Source organism: Mustela nivalis (genome assembly GCF_964662115.1).
Source record: "Mustela nivalis genome assembly, contig: HAP1_SCAFFOLD_494, whole genome shotgun sequence".
NCBI classification, from domain to species: Eukaryota; Metazoa; Chordata; class Mammalia; order Carnivora; family Mustelidae; genus Mustela; species Mustela nivalis.
The window spans coordinates 65,203-82,663 of record NW_028136162.1 but is presented as its reverse complement, the minus strand read 5'-3'; the positions used below and the strand labels follow the sequence as shown (position 1 = coordinate 82,663).

General features: G+C 51.6%; 1 protein-coding gene across 1 annotated transcript in view; it reads left to right on the top strand.

Annotated features, from left to right (window-relative positions):
• The first annotated feature begins 6,724 nt into the window (after positions 1-6,724).
• Positions 6,725-17,461, top strand: part of LOC309857193 (extracellular sulfatase Sulf-2-like) — a 75,329-nt gene continuing 64,592 nt past the window's right edge. Inside the window, exon 1 of the mRNA XM_082750005.1 lies at positions 6,725-6,926. The gene's annotated coding sequence lies outside the window, so the exon portion shown is untranslated. The remainder of the gene's footprint in view (positions 6,927-17,461) is intronic.

The following is a 17,461-nucleotide window of genomic DNA, read 5'->3' as shown; positions in this document are numbered from 1 at the left end:
TCCATAGGATGGCATTTTGCCCTTTCAAGGCCTTCTGGAGCATCTCTGATTCCAGGAAAGGCTCGGTCCCTTTTAAGCATTTACACCTGATCGGGTCAGGCCCACCCAAGATGTCCCCCCCTTTTTGATTCATTCCAGTTCAACTGAATGACGTCTTCCCCCTAACCTAACCATGGGTATGAAATCCATCAGGTCTGCTGTCCTGCCCACACACAAGGGGAGGGAATTCTACAGGGGCTGTAGAAGGAACCAAAGAGGCAGGAATGTTGGGTGCTGCCTTAAAATCACAGTGCAACTCATCAACCTCATGACTATGCTTCAGATTCAGTTCCAGGCCCGCATGTGACATCTGGTGATTTCTTAATGATCACCCAGTTCAAGCCCAGGAGTAAGAAAGCCCCGTCACTCAATAGAGTGAACGAAAATAGGCCATTGATTCCCAATGGCTCCAAATGGATCATGTGTCCATGTCTGAACCACTCATTAGTCACAGCATGGAATACACAGATTGGCCAGGTCTGAGTCTGCTGCCCAAGTCTGGAACATGGGGCCAAAGACCATCCACCAGAGGCTTGGGGATGGAAAATAGAATAGGAACCAGTTTCCCCAAAGGAAAGTAGAGTTCCTGTTCTAAAAACTGGACAAGTGGACCTTGGAAGAACCCCCTTCCTCCCCCACAAAGGTGAATATCTATGTATTCCATTCGCACTCTCCTGGATAAACAGCCTTACTTTTATCTCTGGTTAGATGCAATTTTTATTGTTCCAATTTCCAACACTTTCCTTGATTCCTAACTCATACGTTATCGCAACTTAAGCTTAAAAACTTGTATTTCTCTACACGCCCCTGAATAGGGACATCCACATTAAATATCCTTTTTTTTTTTTTTTAAGATTTTACTTATTTATTTGTCAGAGTGAGCACAGGCAGACAGATTGGCAGGCAGAGGCAAACGGAGAAGCAGGCTCCCGCCGAGCAAGGAGCCCGATGCGGGACTCGATCCCAGGACGCTGGGATCATGACCTGAGCCGAAGGCATCGGCCTAACCAACTAAGCCACCCAGGCGTCCCTGAATGTCCTTTTTAAAAAATTCACAGGCCAGTAACAAGGTAAAATTCCTAACAGTCTACCTACCGAGGGCAGGGGGAGGGGGCCTGCTGAGTCAAAGCCCATGGCACTGGGTTCACTCTCCTCTACCGGGGACAGGAGGCTCCTTTGTCTCCATCTTCCCAGGTTCCCAGGCCTTGGCTCCTAGGTGAGCCTCCAAGGGCTGGTCTCAGGCATGTGAGTCAAAACATTCAGCAAAGGGCCCTGACCTATCAGCTCACATGTCTGCTGTAAACAAACAGAGCCTTCTCCCGGCCTGACTGGCCTCTCACAGGGCAGCGTGGGGCCAACAGTGTGGCCACATCAGCACTTCCAAGAAGTTTTCCCCAGGGCATTATGCTTGGAGACCATTTCTGTGGGAACCTGTGAGTGGCCAACGATGCTTAAAATCACAGGGCTCTGGCTAGCGGACTCAACAGTAATCATAAGTGCGCAAGGAAGGCGGGTCGCCGTATGCCAGGCCCTATTCTAAGCACTTCGTATATAATCCATCACAAACTCACAACCACCCCAGGAAGTAGAGACGATGGTCATTCTTCCCATTTGGCAGAGTCCCTGAAGGGACGGAGGCCCATGGTGACCCACAACAGGTGAGCAGTAGCTCTGGGATGGAGCCTCCATGGCTTTGCCGCTGGGCGCTGGAGTCCCGATCTCTCCATCTCACCACTTCAGTTTGAAAACATCACACATAAGTATGTTCATTCATTCTTCTCCATCTCTAAATACCTATGGAGTCCCGACTGTGTGCCGAACACTGCAATGGGCACGGAGCCTACAACAACAAGCAAACCAGACGTAGCCCCAGTCTCCTGCAGCTGGTGTGGGGCGCAGGTGGGGCGGCGGCGGTGGGGGACGGCGCGGTGAGCTGTTAAATGGACTGTGGTCACAGACCCAGAATAAAAACAGAATTGTCTCTACCGTGGCAGACTCCAGGAAGGCAATAAAACAAAGAGGGGGGATAGAGCGTGAAGGAGACCAGGAAACGTCTTTAGGTAAAACAGACAGCAGAGGACTCTCAGGGACGTGACATCTGAACTGAGATCTGAATGACGACAAGGAGCAAAAGCAGAGAGAGGGCACTGCAAGAGCAAAGGCCCTGAGGCAGGAAAAAGCTTAAGGAATAAAGAGAAAGACTTCTTTGTGGTTCTGTTAATGAAAGCAAGCTGGGGAATGATTATGGAATCACTGGTCATTTCCTTAGGGGTGATGATAAAGGGGCAGTCACCTGGGAGGCCAGCTTATCCTCAAGAGATGCACACTGAGGTCGCAAGGCTGATGGGCCGTTAGGGCCGCGACTCTTTTTTTCAAACAGCGCAGCCACGTCTAAGGCACACATGGCAAGATATTAACAACTGTTGATTCCAGGTGGAAGGAACAGCCTACCCACTGTACTATTCCTTCCACTCCTTGGTTTGAGATTTTTAGAGTAAAAACAGAAGACAGAGCTCTACCTTGTCCACAGATTTGCAGCTGTGCTGCCCGGGGCCACGTTACTCATTTTAATACTCAATTACCTGTGCACTAATGCTTGTGTGCCCCGTTTCAGCACACCACAAATTACACAAAATTCACGTATTCAATCCTTTTTTGCCTACTTATCCTGACAGGAACGAGTGGTGTATTGTTAAGCGACTAGACAAATTGTCACTGTTATCTCTTTACTGGAGGCAGCGCAACTGTCTTTCATGGGTAAGAATTCAGAATAAACATCATGGCTCTTTGAGATCACTCGTAAGCAGCCCCCAGGAGACTGCAATTACGCCCATTTATAATTCTCCTACCTCCCAATCTAACCCTTGATTCATGAATGTGCACTTTTAGGCGTCGGGCGTTGGAATAAATTAGACTATACAATTACGTGTAATTAAGGGGGGGACGTGGGTACCATGCTGCAAAAGATTAGCCGTGTTTTGCTGAAGTAAAGTACGTCTGTGTCAGCGAGCCAGCCAGGGAGGCAGCATGAAATACAATTAATGTTCTTCTGATTTAATGCGGGTTTATGATGCTGTTTTTCATTATCACAATATCGCAAGAAATGTAAACAGTTTCTCTCTAATGCAACTGCATTTCTACTGATGGGACAGCTTGGGTCTTAAGCGCAAACTCAGCAGAATTAGCCACAAATGTGTAACATTATGGATGGATACTAGGGTTTATATTTTAAAACCTGTGCAAAACTGTCCCCACTCTGGATCAGAGAAGTTGGATCCCAAACCCCTGGGGGTGACCCAGCGACCTCTCCTGCTTTGTGCCAAGCCGGTGCGGCTTATTAAAGCCACCTGTGCCCCAGTGCGGTGACGTGCTCGCATTCCCAGGCCTCCCGTCTGCGGCCACGCTTCTACTTTTAACGTTTCTCCTTCACACGCCAATTTGTTTGAGACATGTTAAAAGCTTGACTTTTACAACCTCATAAAATCCCATCTACTCCAACCCAAATACAGTCAGAAGTGCTCGGACAATCAGGTTGAAGTTTCAGCCTCTTGACTGTGAAAACACACAGCAGGAGTGATTCTCGCTCGCTCGCTCTCTTTTTTTAATTATTGTATAGGAGTTCTGGAAATAAAACAGCATTCTGGCTTTGCAAGGGGGATAGAAGGAGCCAGGCGCTTCGCACAGAGGGCCGCCAAGGAACTCACAGAAGGATGAAATGAGGCGTGGGGGTGTCCACAGAAAGGTCCCTTCGAGGTTAAACCAGCAAGGGGGTGGGGAGTCAGGACCGGCATGAGGAACCTGAAAAGCCCGATCATCCAGCCAAGACGCTCAGGGACAGAGGTGCCATCAGGGTGACGAGGGACAGGAGGGGAGAGAGACAGGTGGGGGCGGTTGGAGACGGGCAGGGGCTGGAGTGTCGAGGCTAGGGGACACCAGGAATCACACTGGGGTCCCACCCAGGCCCCTGGCTCCATGGCTGAGCGACTCCCCAGACTGAGGGGACATCGGAGCCCCTGAGTCCCTTCAAGTCTCCCAGGCAGACCCTGAGCTCCCGGATGGGGCCAGGAGCCCCTTCCACCAGGAGGGAAGCTGGAAAAGTCAGGCTGAGGCCTCAGACCCAGAGGACCAGGGAGTCTGCTGTGAACTATGGGACGGAGACGGGGCCAGGGCGCTTTGCAGCCCCTTTGACTCCCTGAGCCTCTGAGCTGGTGAGTGAAGTCCTCGCCTGAAACCAGATCCACAGTGCCTGCTCACAGTGAGCACACACACGTTTGCCTGCACACGCATGTGCACACAATGCAAACACACACATGTACACACAGAGGCGTGCATGCATACACACAGGTGCAGACACAAAGAGGCACTTACACACAAGCTCTGTCTCCTTCCTCAGGAAGGATAAAAAGGAAAACACAGATGTTCAGTCTTCTAACCACAACCATGGAAAAAATAACTATCTAAAAATGATAATCGGATGACATCACCTCAGCCCTGCCTACAGCCCCACGTAGGGAACTTCCACTACTGGGGGTCCCTTATGAGGAGGGCAGGATGGAGAAATTTGTGGGCACAGCCCATTTAAAAGGAGAGCTATGTTCATGAACTTGTGACCTAAAGGAAGGCAGTGTATTTTTTTAATTTTTCTGTGGTAGACCTCTCCCCACCTCTGAAATATTCTCCAACATAAAAACAACAACAACAACAACAACAAAAAAAAAACCAGGCAAAAGACAGATCTCACCTTCCTCTCCACCCCAAGCCCAGGAGTCACCCTGTGGGGCTCTGAGGACCCAGGAAGAAAAACACTGTCCCAGGAGATATATGTCCCAAAGCCAGACACAGTCTCAAATAGGTTAAAATCCCAATTGCCAACCCCTTTGTAAGCATAAGTTTTCTTGAAAAATGGTCACAAAGATTACACAAGATAACCTGGACCACAGAACCTACTAGAAATGTACTTTCTGTCTTCTATGGTAATCTCAGCCCCACACGGCCAGTTCGAATGGTTAGACATTTTAAGTGTAAAATACACATCGGATTCCAAAGACTCCCTAAGAAAAAAAGAATGTGAAATATCTCATTAATAATGTTTACATTGATTGCGTGTTGGAGTGATATTTTGAATAGACTAGGTTAAATATATTATTAAATTTAATTTCCCCTGTGTGTTTTTTTTGTGGGGGGTTGTTTTATTTTGTTTTGACTTTTTCATGCAGCTACTAAAAAATTTTAAATTACAACCAGGGCGTGCTTGATAATCTACAGGGACAGCGTTGGCCTAGAAGCTTTGCAGTCTCCCACAGAGATGAAGCAGAAAGGAAGGGAGTCTCCATTATTTTTTGGTCCGTGGTGGTAAAGAAGCAAGCCTGACGTTTTGTTGTAAGGCAAAAGAAGGGCAGAAGATCAGCAACCTCGGTGGTGCCAAAAGCGAGGCCAGAATCTGATTTAGGAAAAGAAGTTCCAGGTTTTCCTGATTGATTTAGACTACAGATTGATCTGGCCCGGCTAACAGGAGAGAACAAAGTGGGGGACTCGAGCGCCTCCAACTGGGTTAGGACATCCCATTTGAATTTCAAATAAACAAAGAATTTTTTAGTACACCTCGCAGACCCCCTGTATTTTTATTTGCTAAATACGACACCCCTAGCTGGCATGAAGGAGAGAAAGGAGATAATGGGCTAAAAAGTAAATGGCCTGGGACTTAGCAGAACTCTGGACCCAAACTCCTCAGGTTCAAATCCTGGGTCCATCATTGAACAAGTGTCTGACCTACGTACGGGGCAGTTTCTTAACCTCTCTGTGACTTGGTCTCCCTATCTGTATTACGGGCATAATAATACTTTCCTTGTGCGACACTAAGTCACTGTCGCCTACAAGAGCACTTCTCTACAGCACGGTCTGTCCGCCCTTAGCAACCCAGCGCCGTTTCTCCTGCTGCTGGTTGGTTGTCTGCCCGCTCTTTGCCCACCCCTGTCAGCCTCGTCCCCCTCCGGCCTCCGCTGTGGCACTGGGGACAGTGGAAACCGCGGTGGACAGCACCACCTTGAGTCGAATTCCTCCCGTTTCCGAGGAGGAAGCCGGCTTCTTTCTTTCCTATTCCCGGACCATTTCTAAGAAACGGCAGCTCTTTTCACTTGAGCTCAAGTTAGTATCTCGGGAAGGTTCCCCGGGCGCGTGGGCAGTCCACCCCGCGATCTAGCTGGGGGCTCCGGCTCCAGCCGGCCGCTCCAAAGGCAGATAGATGTGCGTCGTTAGAGGCGAGCGCCGGGCTTTCAGCAAAGGCGGTCGGGTGTTTGCAGACCGGGGCGAGCTCTTGTGAAAGCAGATAAAAGAAAACATTTATTAACGTGTCATTACGAGGGGAGCGCCCGGCCGCGGCTGTCACACGCCCCGCGGAACACTGGCTCCTTCCAGCTCCGAGGAAGGAGAGAAAGCGGAAAAGAGGCAAGGATTCTCTTCGTTTCCAGCCAAGTGGACCTGATCAATGGTCCTCCTCACTTTATTGCAGTATTTGATTTATTAGCTATGCCCCCCCGTTTGTGTGTTACACACACACACACACACACACACACACACACTCACTGCTCTGGCTCGCGTCCCTCCCTCATTTCCAGCTCCTGGGCGAATCCCACAGCTGTTTCAACTCTCCGCCGAGGGCGAGCGGGAGCGAGTGTGTGTCGGGTGAGTGTGCGTCTGTGTCCCGGCGAGGGTGCGCGCTCGGCGCCGGGAGCGCGGCCAGCCGGGTCCCGAGGCATCGGGAGGCCGAGAGCTGCCCGGACCCCCGCTCTCCGCTGCTGCCCCGTCCGGGGCCGCACTTCGGAACCAAGGCCGTGCGCGGGGGGTCAGCAGGACCGGGCCGGCCGGGCCACGCGTCCATCGAGCCAGAGGTAAAGCGCTGGCGCGCGGGGGGCGCGGGGAGGGCGCCGCATGGGGTCCCCCGGCCCCGGGCCCCCGGCCGCCCGCGTCTCCCGGTCCGGCGCCCCCGCCCCGGCGCACGCTCGCCTTCCCCGCGCACGGAGGCCGGCCGGCGGGCGGGCTGGCGGGCGGAGAGCCGGGCCGCGCCGTGCCAAGGGGCTGGCTCGGGCAGCGCGGCCGGCCGGGCTGGGGCGATGTAAGAACCGCCCGGGCGGGGCGCGGAGCCGGACTTTGGCGAGGGCGGTGCGGCGGGGCGGGGGCCGGGGGGGGGGCGGCGGCGGCGGCGGCGGCGGGGCCAGGGGGGCGGAGAGGCGGGAGGAGGCGGAGGGAGGGGAGGCGGAGCGGCGGCGGCACTCGCCGGGGATGCGGCGGCGGCGGCGGCGGTAGCAGCGGCGCGGAGTCCCCTGCGCCCCGCGGCCCGGCCGGGCTGCGGCAAAGGCGGCGGCGCCCCGCGCGGGGTGAGGCCGCCGGGGCCGTGCGCGCGGGTGAGTGGGGCGCGCGGGGCCCAGGTGGGCGGGGCGGGGGCGCCGAGCGGCCGCAGCGCCGCCCAGGTGAGCGGGGGCCGGTCCCGACCGCCCCGCTCCGGCCCCAGCGCGGCGCGCGGAGGTGGGACGCGGCGGGCGGGCGGGAGGCTCCGGCGCCGGCGGGCGGCGGGGGGATGACCCGTTTGACCCCGCCGGCGGGCCGGGCGAGCCGGGGAAGACTTCCCATCGCGCCCCTGACCCGCGGAAGGCACGCGGAGCCCTAGAGGACCCCGGGGGAAGCGCGCCCGCGCCCGCCGGCCGCGGGGGGATGGCCTCCTTGACCCCTTTGAGTTTAGACCCAGCGGACCGGCTAGAAGCCAGGCCACGTGGGGCTTGTCCAGGCAGGACACGGGAAAGCGGTGGACCGGATCTTCAGGGTGACTGGGAACTCGCAGATACCGAAAGGGCAAATAGGATTGAAAAGACAAACTTCCTCCAGGCCAGGTCAGAACCAGTTCTCATCGCCTGTGGAGAGATGCTCCCCTCCGCGGGCTCCCGAGGGGCTCAGAAGTGTGCCAGTGAGGCGATTTCTAGGAGTGCACTTTTCTTTCTTTTCTGTGTGTGTGTGGTTTTTTTTTTTTTTTTTTAATTTAATTCTTTCTAGTAGTTCATTCATTCGTTCTACAGAGTATCTGTGGAGCATGTCCTCGTACCCGGTACCGCGTTAGTTCCAGGGAACCGCGACGATCAGTATCTTCCTGAGCCAGAGGCTCGCTCTTTCGCTTTCAGAGCAGCCTCATGAAGAGATACGGTCTTAGATACGGAGAGTGTAAAGAGACACCCGCAAATCCTAGTTTTGCACAGTGACCTCTGTCCGCAGTTTCCTACCTGCCTTAAGACTGAAGACCACGTTCCTTGCACGCAGTAGGGCAATCTTCCTCCTTCCTGAAAGTTCAGCTTCCTTCCCTGCCCCCTCTCCTCTCTTTCCGGCAGCTTATTTTAATCACTTTTTGAGTTAAAAGTCAATATTTAATTAACCAAGTAATTACATTCAGCTTACCTTTGAATCTGGGTATTTGCACATCTGTGCCTGCCAGGATGCTTACCCCGGCCTCTCCACCTGCCCCTGCCTCTGTCCCACAGCGACACCCTCCCTTCCTTTCTGGGCAGAGAAGGGGAGGCTGCTCTAGAGCCTGTTCTCTGGGGACAGGGAAGAGGGTAGGATGGGCTTTCCCTGGAGGACAGCAGTGTCTCTCCCCAGAGCAGTAAGAGCCGTTCTCATCTCGTAGTTAATAGTGAAGGGGATTTCTTCTCTGCGCTTCCCAATACAGAGCCACTGGAGGGTTTTAATTAAATTAAAGCCATTCATACATGGGACCGACTGGAGACCACTCACCCTGTAAGAGAGGGTCTCCCAGCTTTCCTTGTCCTACATCATGGAGGGGAGAACACACACCAAAAGAGTTGGTCTGGGATGTGATTTAGCACTGTAATAAGCAGCTTGAAGGGCGATGCGACAGGCTTGGCTGGTGGCTGCTTGGACTTTTGCTCATGAAGGATCTGCTTCCCTCGGGCCAAGTGTATATACATAAATGCCCAGTGTTGACATAACGGCCATGGCTGAGAGTCAGTGTGGGTTTGGTGTTTGGGCTTTGCGTACAGTTTTGGGGTTTTTTTTAATTTGAATTTATGGCTTTTTAAAAACCCTAATAACATGTTAAGTTTTCAAACTTAAGGGTTGAATAACGAGTTAATTGTAAAAAGCCTGGGCTTGGAGAAGGACTGTGTGGCTGTGTGGGAGAGTGAGTGTGTGTGTGTGTGTGTGTGTGTGTACACACGCGTGTGTGCCTGAGCTCACATGTGTTCATGAACACACATCCCCCGCCTGACAGCTGTGTTCAGTCGCCATCCGGAGGACCTAGTTGTAGTGTAGTTGCATACTGTGACGCGTGTGCCTGTTGATTTAGGAATGACATTTGCCTCTTCCTTTCCCTGGATAGGTTTAATTAATCTGTTTGGACATGCCTCAAGGGGACAGCTTCTGGTCTCCTAAGTTAGCCAGACTTGGAATATCACCCAGCGCAGCCAAGTCTGTTCTTTGATTGAGTCCTCCAGGGGAAAAAAAAAAAAAAAGAATATCAGAATTCCTGACCAGCTTGCCGTTCGAGGAAAGAGCTTTATCTAGACTTATGATGATGGTGTTTTATGAGCAAAACACTGATCTAACCCCGTGTACGTACTAACTTGTTTAATCCACCCCAAAACCCTGTGAGATAGATCTTGGGATTTTCATCATGTTAAAGATGAGGAAAGTGGAGGTGCAAAGGGGATCGTAACTTACTGAAAATTGGTCAGTGGTAGAGCCTGGATGCGAGAGGCCATGAGGGTCCGGGGTCCACTCTGACCCACTGCACTCTCCTCCCTCCATGACTTTGGTCTTTCTTCCAAGCACAGAGGAAGTACTTGCTCAATGGAAGAAAACACAGTAGACAATAAAGGTTAGAAAGACAGAAGCCCATCAATAATCCCCCAAATCTCCACTATTGGGGGGAGTCTCAGATTTGTTTTTGGTTTGCAGAAGGGGGGTTGCCCTAAGGAAAATGTGCAGTTGCCTCGCCACGTTTCCTACTCCCTCCCCCGACCCTCCACAAGTATGCACACACTTTCCCTTCTCAGAATGCAAAGGCACAGATCAAATGTGGCTGATAGAGAAAAGCATGACATCGGAGGTGAAGGTCCAGGCCCACGGAAAGCATAAATGGTGGAAGGGTTTAAATTCGCCTACAGGTGAGGCCCTCTTGTGGTTGGTGATGGAGTCACTTGGGCCTCTCGCTGGAGAGGTGGCCCTGAGGTTCCCAGCTTTGTATCAGGCTTGGGCCCTGCATGGCTGGGGGACATGGAAGGTAGGGCTCCTCAGGCTTCCTTGTGATGACCAGGGTTTGGGGAGTCTGCAATGCCCCTGATCGGATCCAAGGCGCTACCTAGTTGGAAGATCATTAGGATCATTATAATTAATTGGCATCCCGATAAATGGTGTGATTGCCTAATTGGGATGGTTGCTAGGGAACTAGGCCTCACTTGGAGCTGAAAGGGGAAGTGGCAACTGGCCGCAGTGGGTGTTAGGGTTACACACCCAGCAGTGAAGGGGGGTGGGGGAGGGCAGAAGAGCAGTCTCCGCTCGCATCTGGTGCTGTTTACTGAGCAGCTGCTGTGTGCAAGTCGCAAATGGAATATGAGGGGTATTTTCATAAAAGGGCTGTAAAGTAATCAGGATCGTTTCTCTTGGAAGCAACAGAAAGAGAGGGAGAAAAATCTCAAAGCAGCAGAAGGAGAAAAGAAGGGACATGTTTGGCTTTTATAACCAAAAGTGCTCCGGTAACTCTAGCTTCAGGCCCGGCTGCGCTCAGGGCTCAGATGCTGTCCGGAAGATCCGTCCCCCTGCATCTCTGCTCTTACTTCCATTGGTTTCCCTCCAGCTCCAGGGGGTGGGCAGGCTCTGGCTCCGTGGTTAGGGGAGCCAGACTGCCTGGCTGTCTGCGCAGCTGTGTGATCTGGGCAGCATTAGCTAACCTCTCTGAGCCGCGGTGTTGTCATCCAGTAAATGACGATGATCGTAGCACTTATCGCCTGGTTTGTGGTAAAGGGTGAAATGAGCTCGTCAATGTCAAGTGCTTAGCACGGCGCCTGAGCTCGGCAGGCCCTCAGTGAACACTGGCTGTTATCATAATTGAGGTGTCCGGGTTGGCCGCTGAAGAGTGGTCCTCTTGCCATCTCTGGTTCAAGCCCAACAGGAAAGAACATGGCTCTTTTCTGGAAATGCCCACCGTCGCCCCAGGCATCCGTCTAATGGGACTGCTCTAAGTCATGCACTCACTTCAAACCAACGCTGGCCAAGGAAATGAATCGGCCAGGCCCTCAGGCCCCACCCTGGAGCTGGGGACAGTGCCACTGAGCCCCCGAAGCCCTGGAGAACATAAATTCAGAGGATCCCAGTGAAAGAAGCCTCATTGCTGGGGAGGCAAATAGCCAACACATGTGATGTGGTGGAGGGGGACACTAATATGGTCCGAGGGGCCTGACCTTTTAGTCAAGGTGGACACCATGGAAACAGCTGTTGGGTGAGCAGCGTCCTCTCCCTCTCCACTGGGGTCAGCAGGCCTCGGAGGCCATTTCTCTGTCTTAATGTCTGAAAGATACAGCCCGGCCTTGTTTCTGTTTTCTGGCAGCCGGGGCCACATGTTCTAGTTACATGAGAATCACCTGGAGATATTTGTTTTAAAAAAATGCCAAGTCCAGACCCAGCTGAATCAAATTCCCACGGAGGGCCCTGGGTGCTGGGGAGTGAACCAGAGTACCACGTGTGTGTCCTACCTCGGCAGGGAGGCTGGGCAGAGGGAGCCCTTGGAGTATGCCTGTTTTGTCTTCCTGCCTGATGTAGGGGAAATGCTCTACATGAGATTAGGGTATGAAGGTTTTAGGAAACTGCTATACAGAGCAAGAGAGCATTCTGGCTGCTTGTCGGGGCCCACGTGTTTATTGAGCAGCTACTGTGTGCCAGACACTGGTTACGCATTGGGATGAGCAAGAGAGAACCCTGTGCTTAGACAGCCTGTGGGGGTAGAGGGGACGATCCAGAATCAGTCATGGCAGTGTTGGGTTTGAGATGACCTGGGGTTCTGAGCGCTCAGGAGCTGCTGGATAGACAAGTCTGGAGCTGGTTGGGGCTGGCTGCCTAAATCTGGGAGTCACCAGAGCACCGATGTTATTCGAGGCCATAGGACTGGACACGATCGTCTAGGGAAAATGTACTTTGTTCTCTGATATGTTCCCCTCCTCCCATCGTGCCTGTCCTGCATCTATTTGATGAATATTTTTAGCACACCCTACACGCTCCCCTCTTTATGACGCTTCTGAGAAATTCCCAAAGGCCTTGGCTGAGCCTCTGCTTGTCCAACTCCTCCTTGCTCAGTGATGAGCAAACAGAACTAAATATTCATCACGCTACAACAGATGCCCTTGGGAATTTAACATCAGGTAGCGTGATGCCTCCTTGGTAGAAGACCACCTGTGGACGTGGTCTTCAGAGCTTCTCCTCCAGCCCAGACCCACACTAAATAGAATTCTCTCTCACCAGAGACCACCACCATCTTGAATTCCACACAGTCTCTTAATAGGATACCAAAACATTAATTGTCCAGTGGTCCTGGCTTCTGACATGTAGCCTTGTCTTATAAAGGCCCATCCCACTGCTTTGCACACCTGGGCCCTACTTGAAATGTAGGCAAATTCGACACCAAACTCAGAGTTGTGAGTAGGTTTTGTATGAGTTGATGGACAGGGTCATCCCCTGGGACCATGAGCAAGATGTGTTTGGCCAGGTGGAAGCCAGATGTGTTAGGTGAAGAATGTTGCCAATGGACTTTCTTCTTGGCTCCTAGGCAGGCCCCAGTGGGTGACTTGACCCACCTCAGCGGCCAGAAGAGAGGAACTTTTTGAAAGGAGAATGAAAAACAAGTTCAGGATATGTTCATGCTCTGTGGACAATCAGATCATCCAAAAGCTGCATTTCTTGCCTGTTCTAGAGACAGACACTTTCCATCCTTTTCTGGATGTCTCAGAGAAGAGGGAATCCTACTTCAGTTCCTAGTGACTTTGTGTCCTAATCCTTTGAATGTGAATCAAGATGTATTCACTGCAGGTAATGGAATTCCTGTCTGGGAGTGGTTTATGCAGTAGAAAGATTAGTTCTCACTTAACAAGAGTCTGAGGCAGAGGAGCCCTGGAGCCAGTTTGTTTGTAAATTAATGTCTTCAAAGACTCAGGATCTTCCCGTTCTCTGATCATCTGTCCTCCTCATGTCTTTGGTCTTGCTGCTTCATTGTCTCAAGATGGCTGCTGCAGCTCCAGACATCACATCTTCATACAAAGTGGAAATAAAGAGCAGAACTCCATGCTGTTTTTCTTTTAATCAGAGAGCAAAATCCTTACCCCAGCAGACTTTGTGTCCTGTCTCATTGGTCCAGGGTTGGCTTTTGTACTCATGCCTAAGCCAATGACTGGCAAAGGGAAATGGGCTTTTCATTTGAATTAGCTCAGTGGGTCCCAAGATTAGCAGATCAGACACCCTCTTCTTAGAGCAAATATTTTTGCCAAGTTTTACCTGAAATAAATTCACAGATAAAAATAACTCATCTGTACATTTCTTAATTGATCAAATACCCTGACTATAATGTAAAGGAAAACCAAGAGGAAAGTGAGGTATAGGTAAACATAGGTATGGCAGTATCTTAGACACTGGAAGACATAACGAAGCAGTCAGACGCCCGCACTAGTGTGGGGTCACTAAATCTGTTACAACCCAGTGGGGTATGAACACGTGGTTTGGACAGCTCAAATACCGCAAGTGCTATGGCCATAAACAATGTGATTTTCCCAGATAGTGAACAATTACCCCAAATTTCTAAACAAAACAAACTACAGTCTTCCCTCAGTTTACTTAGTGGTTACATTTCCAGAAAATTCAGGGCAGAGGAGAACCAGGCAAAACATCTTTTGTGTTTGTATGTGAAATGGGGTTCATTTCTGAGATCAGGTAACCAGCTGTAAGAGCTACTTCCCCCACTGTTTCCAGTGTGGGACACTGGAAAGTCATGCTGGAAATGGGGCTGCTCTTCACTGTGTGGAATGTGCAATTTATTCAGCATCCCTGCCCACTCCCCTCGCGCCCCGACCCAGGTGCCAGAAACATTTCCCAGTCACTGTGACAACCAAAAAGTCCTCACAGGTTCCTGCAGACACCCTTAAGGGCTGATTTCACCCTTCTGAGGACCATGCTGGTTTATTGCCAAGACCAGCCTCTACCTCCTTAACAAAGTTGGGGTCCTGTAAACTGAGGAAGGACCTGGGGGGGGCACCCACAGCTTCTGCCTCAGAGCTGTCCCAAAGCTCCTCTTCCTGTTCATCACCATCCTTCGGTGCCTCTGGGTAGCAGTGGCTTCCACTAGGGCAGGAGATGAAGAGGGTATAGAAGACTAGTCATAAAACACATCTCTGAGAATCCGTGTGTCCCAGGATTAAGAGGATGCATTCTAGAACCAGACCTCCTGATTCACACACCGGCTGTGTCCCTCTGAACCTCAGATCCCTCCTCTGTAAAGTGGGGATAATCCTACTTAGCCTTCTTGCAGCCCCCACCTCTGGCACGCACAGTGAGACATTAGTACCACGAATGGACACATGGAAATTGCTTCTAAAAGTCATTGCTTATGCTTGTAGATCCTTTTTAGCTTTTTTTTTATTCATTGAGACATAATTGACCCATAGGCACATATTGGTTTTAGGTGTGCAGCATAAAGATTTGATCCGCGGATATTTTGTAAAATGGTTATCACAGGGAGTTTAGTTAATAGCCATCATCACCCAGTTAAATGTTTTTCTATGTCTTGTGCTGAGAATTTTTAAGATCTGTTCTCTTAACCACTTGCAAATACATAGCATCATGAACTGTGGTCACCACGCTATATATTGTCCCTGCTCGTAACTGGCATTTTGCACCTGTGGGCCACCTTGACCCATTTTGCTCACCCCTCGCCCCCCACCTCTGGCAGCCACCAGTCTTCTCTGTCGGAGTTCCGTGTTTTGTTTCGTTTTAAGATGCCACATCTAATTGAGCTCCTACAGTCTTTGTCTTTCTCTGTTCGACTTATTTCACGAAGCATAATGCCCTCCAGGTCCACCCACGTGGTCCCAAAGGGCGGGGTCTCCTTTCTCGCAGCTGAGCCACATTCCGTGGTGTGTGTCTACACACCACCTCGTCTCTGTGCACTCATCCATCCCTCAGCGGACACCAACGCTGCTTCCATGTCTGGGCCGTCGTGAGTAAGTCTGCAGCGGACACGGGGGTGCAGGTATCTTTTCCAGATAATGAGTTCATTTCCTTCTTACAAATACCAGACGTGAAATTGCTAGATGCTAGGGTAGTTCTGCTGCTAATTTGGGGGGGGGGAACCACCCACTGCTTTCCACACTGCTTTCTTTTTAGCTTCTCGAAGGGGTTCTATACCATTCCTCTCAACCGCCCTACCTGTAAGGAAGGCTGTGGATCGCCCCCTCCCATCACCCCATGTCCCCCCTCCCCACCCTGACCCCACCCAGCCCACTTTTAGACCTCAGGCCAGCTCAGGAAGGGAGAAGACCTTGGGGACCAACCTGTAGGGCTCCGAGCCCTATCTTGGGAGCCCAAGGTGGGCTTCTCACCACAGACTCAGGAGGTGCTCGTAAGCAGAACAGGGCAGCTTGTACAAATCCCAGTACCCAGGCCACACCCAGACCAATTAAATCAGTGCCCTGGAGGTGGGGCTGGGGCTGGGGCATCAGGATACTTGGGAGCTGGGGGGGGGGGGGGGGGCCTCCAGTATACAGCTGAAATTTAATGCTGCTAACGCAGGAAGAGAAAGTGCTGGATGGGGTGGGTGTCTCCTGCTAGGCAGTTCTGCAAATAGGTCGTGGCAGCTCCTGTAATGAAACCCTCCTTCCAGTGGCCAATTGTACTTACAGTAAAGTCCAGACTCCCTGCTGGAGGCTACCCTGCCCTGCACTGCCTGGCCTCCGCCCCCGCCTCACCCCACTCCTCCAAGCTTATTATACTGTCACACTGGCCACATCAAAGCTTGTTCCAGCCTCAGGGCCTTTGCACTTGCTCTCCGCTCTGCCTAGACCTCACAAGTCTGGCTCCTTCTGATCTGTCAGGTCTCAGCTCAAACATCACATCCTTAGATAATACTTAGAATGACACACCTGTTTTATAACACCTCCTACTCTCTGGAATTCTCTCAAGGTGCTTATTTGTTTATTTGTCCTTTGTCCTCTCTCCTCACTAAAAAATAAGCCCCTGTGGCTACAGGAAACAGGTCTGTCTCATTCCCTTCTGTATCCCCAACCCCCAGAACGATGTATGGCTGAGTCTGAATCTAGGGTTTGGGGATCCTTGCTCAAAGGCGAATGCTCAAGGTAAAAGTGTCAAAACCAGTTTGTCGTTTGCAAAAAGCAAAGGTGGGAGTGGGAAGGGTTGCTTTTGCACTCACAGGTCCCTGAACCAGAGCTGGGGTTCATGCTGTCATCACGCACAGAGGGGTGGCCATCGCCCCCAGGCCACAGCAAGGACATGAGGCCCTGCCGAAGGGCTGGCAGAAGGCTCCACTTGGGATGTGAGTGTTAATGCGTGAGATCAGTGGCGTGACATTTCTGCAGGTGCCCTGAGAAAGTCTCCTCTCCCCACTTCTCCCCCTTAATGGCCCCTCCTGAAAAGAGCTATCACAGCTCAGGAGACCTGCCTCTCACCTCCTCTCCTGAACTCACGCTCCTGAAAGCTCACATTTCTACACACCAGGCAGCATTCTAAGTGCCCACTCAGGTGAACGCGTGACAAGTCCGTGATGCTGGTTGGCTTGTCTGCTCAGGCTGCTGTAGCAGAAGACCAGACACTAGAAGGCTGTTAAGCAACAGAAATTTCTCGTCAAGGTCAAGGTGCCAGCAGATTCAGAGTCTGGCGAGAGACCACCTCCTCAGTCACAGAGGACACTGCCTGGTGTCCTCATATGGCAGAGGGGCAAGGGAGATCTATAGGGTCTATTTTAGAAGAACACTAATCCCATTCTTGAGAACTCTACCCTCCCCAAAACCCCACCACCTAATCCTGTCCCACTGGGGATTAGGTTTCAACATACGATTTTGGGGAGACACACACATACCATCTATAGCCAGAGACCTCCTAATCCCCATTTTACAGACCAGGAAAGTGGGGCACAAAGAAGTCTCTCCTTGTTCTGTCCTATTAGAGTAGGACGTCACAGGCTGGCAAAGCGGGGCCTGTATTCAGCTCACAGAAATGTTTAACCTGCACACTGTTTTGAACATTTTCTTAAAGTCGTCAGATCTTTAAAAATTGTGAGATTTTACCTTTTAGAAATTTAGAGTTTCCAGGTTGTGGGGGGAAAAAGGGAGACGCGGGCCATATCTGGGCCTGAATTCCCATCCCCAGCGAT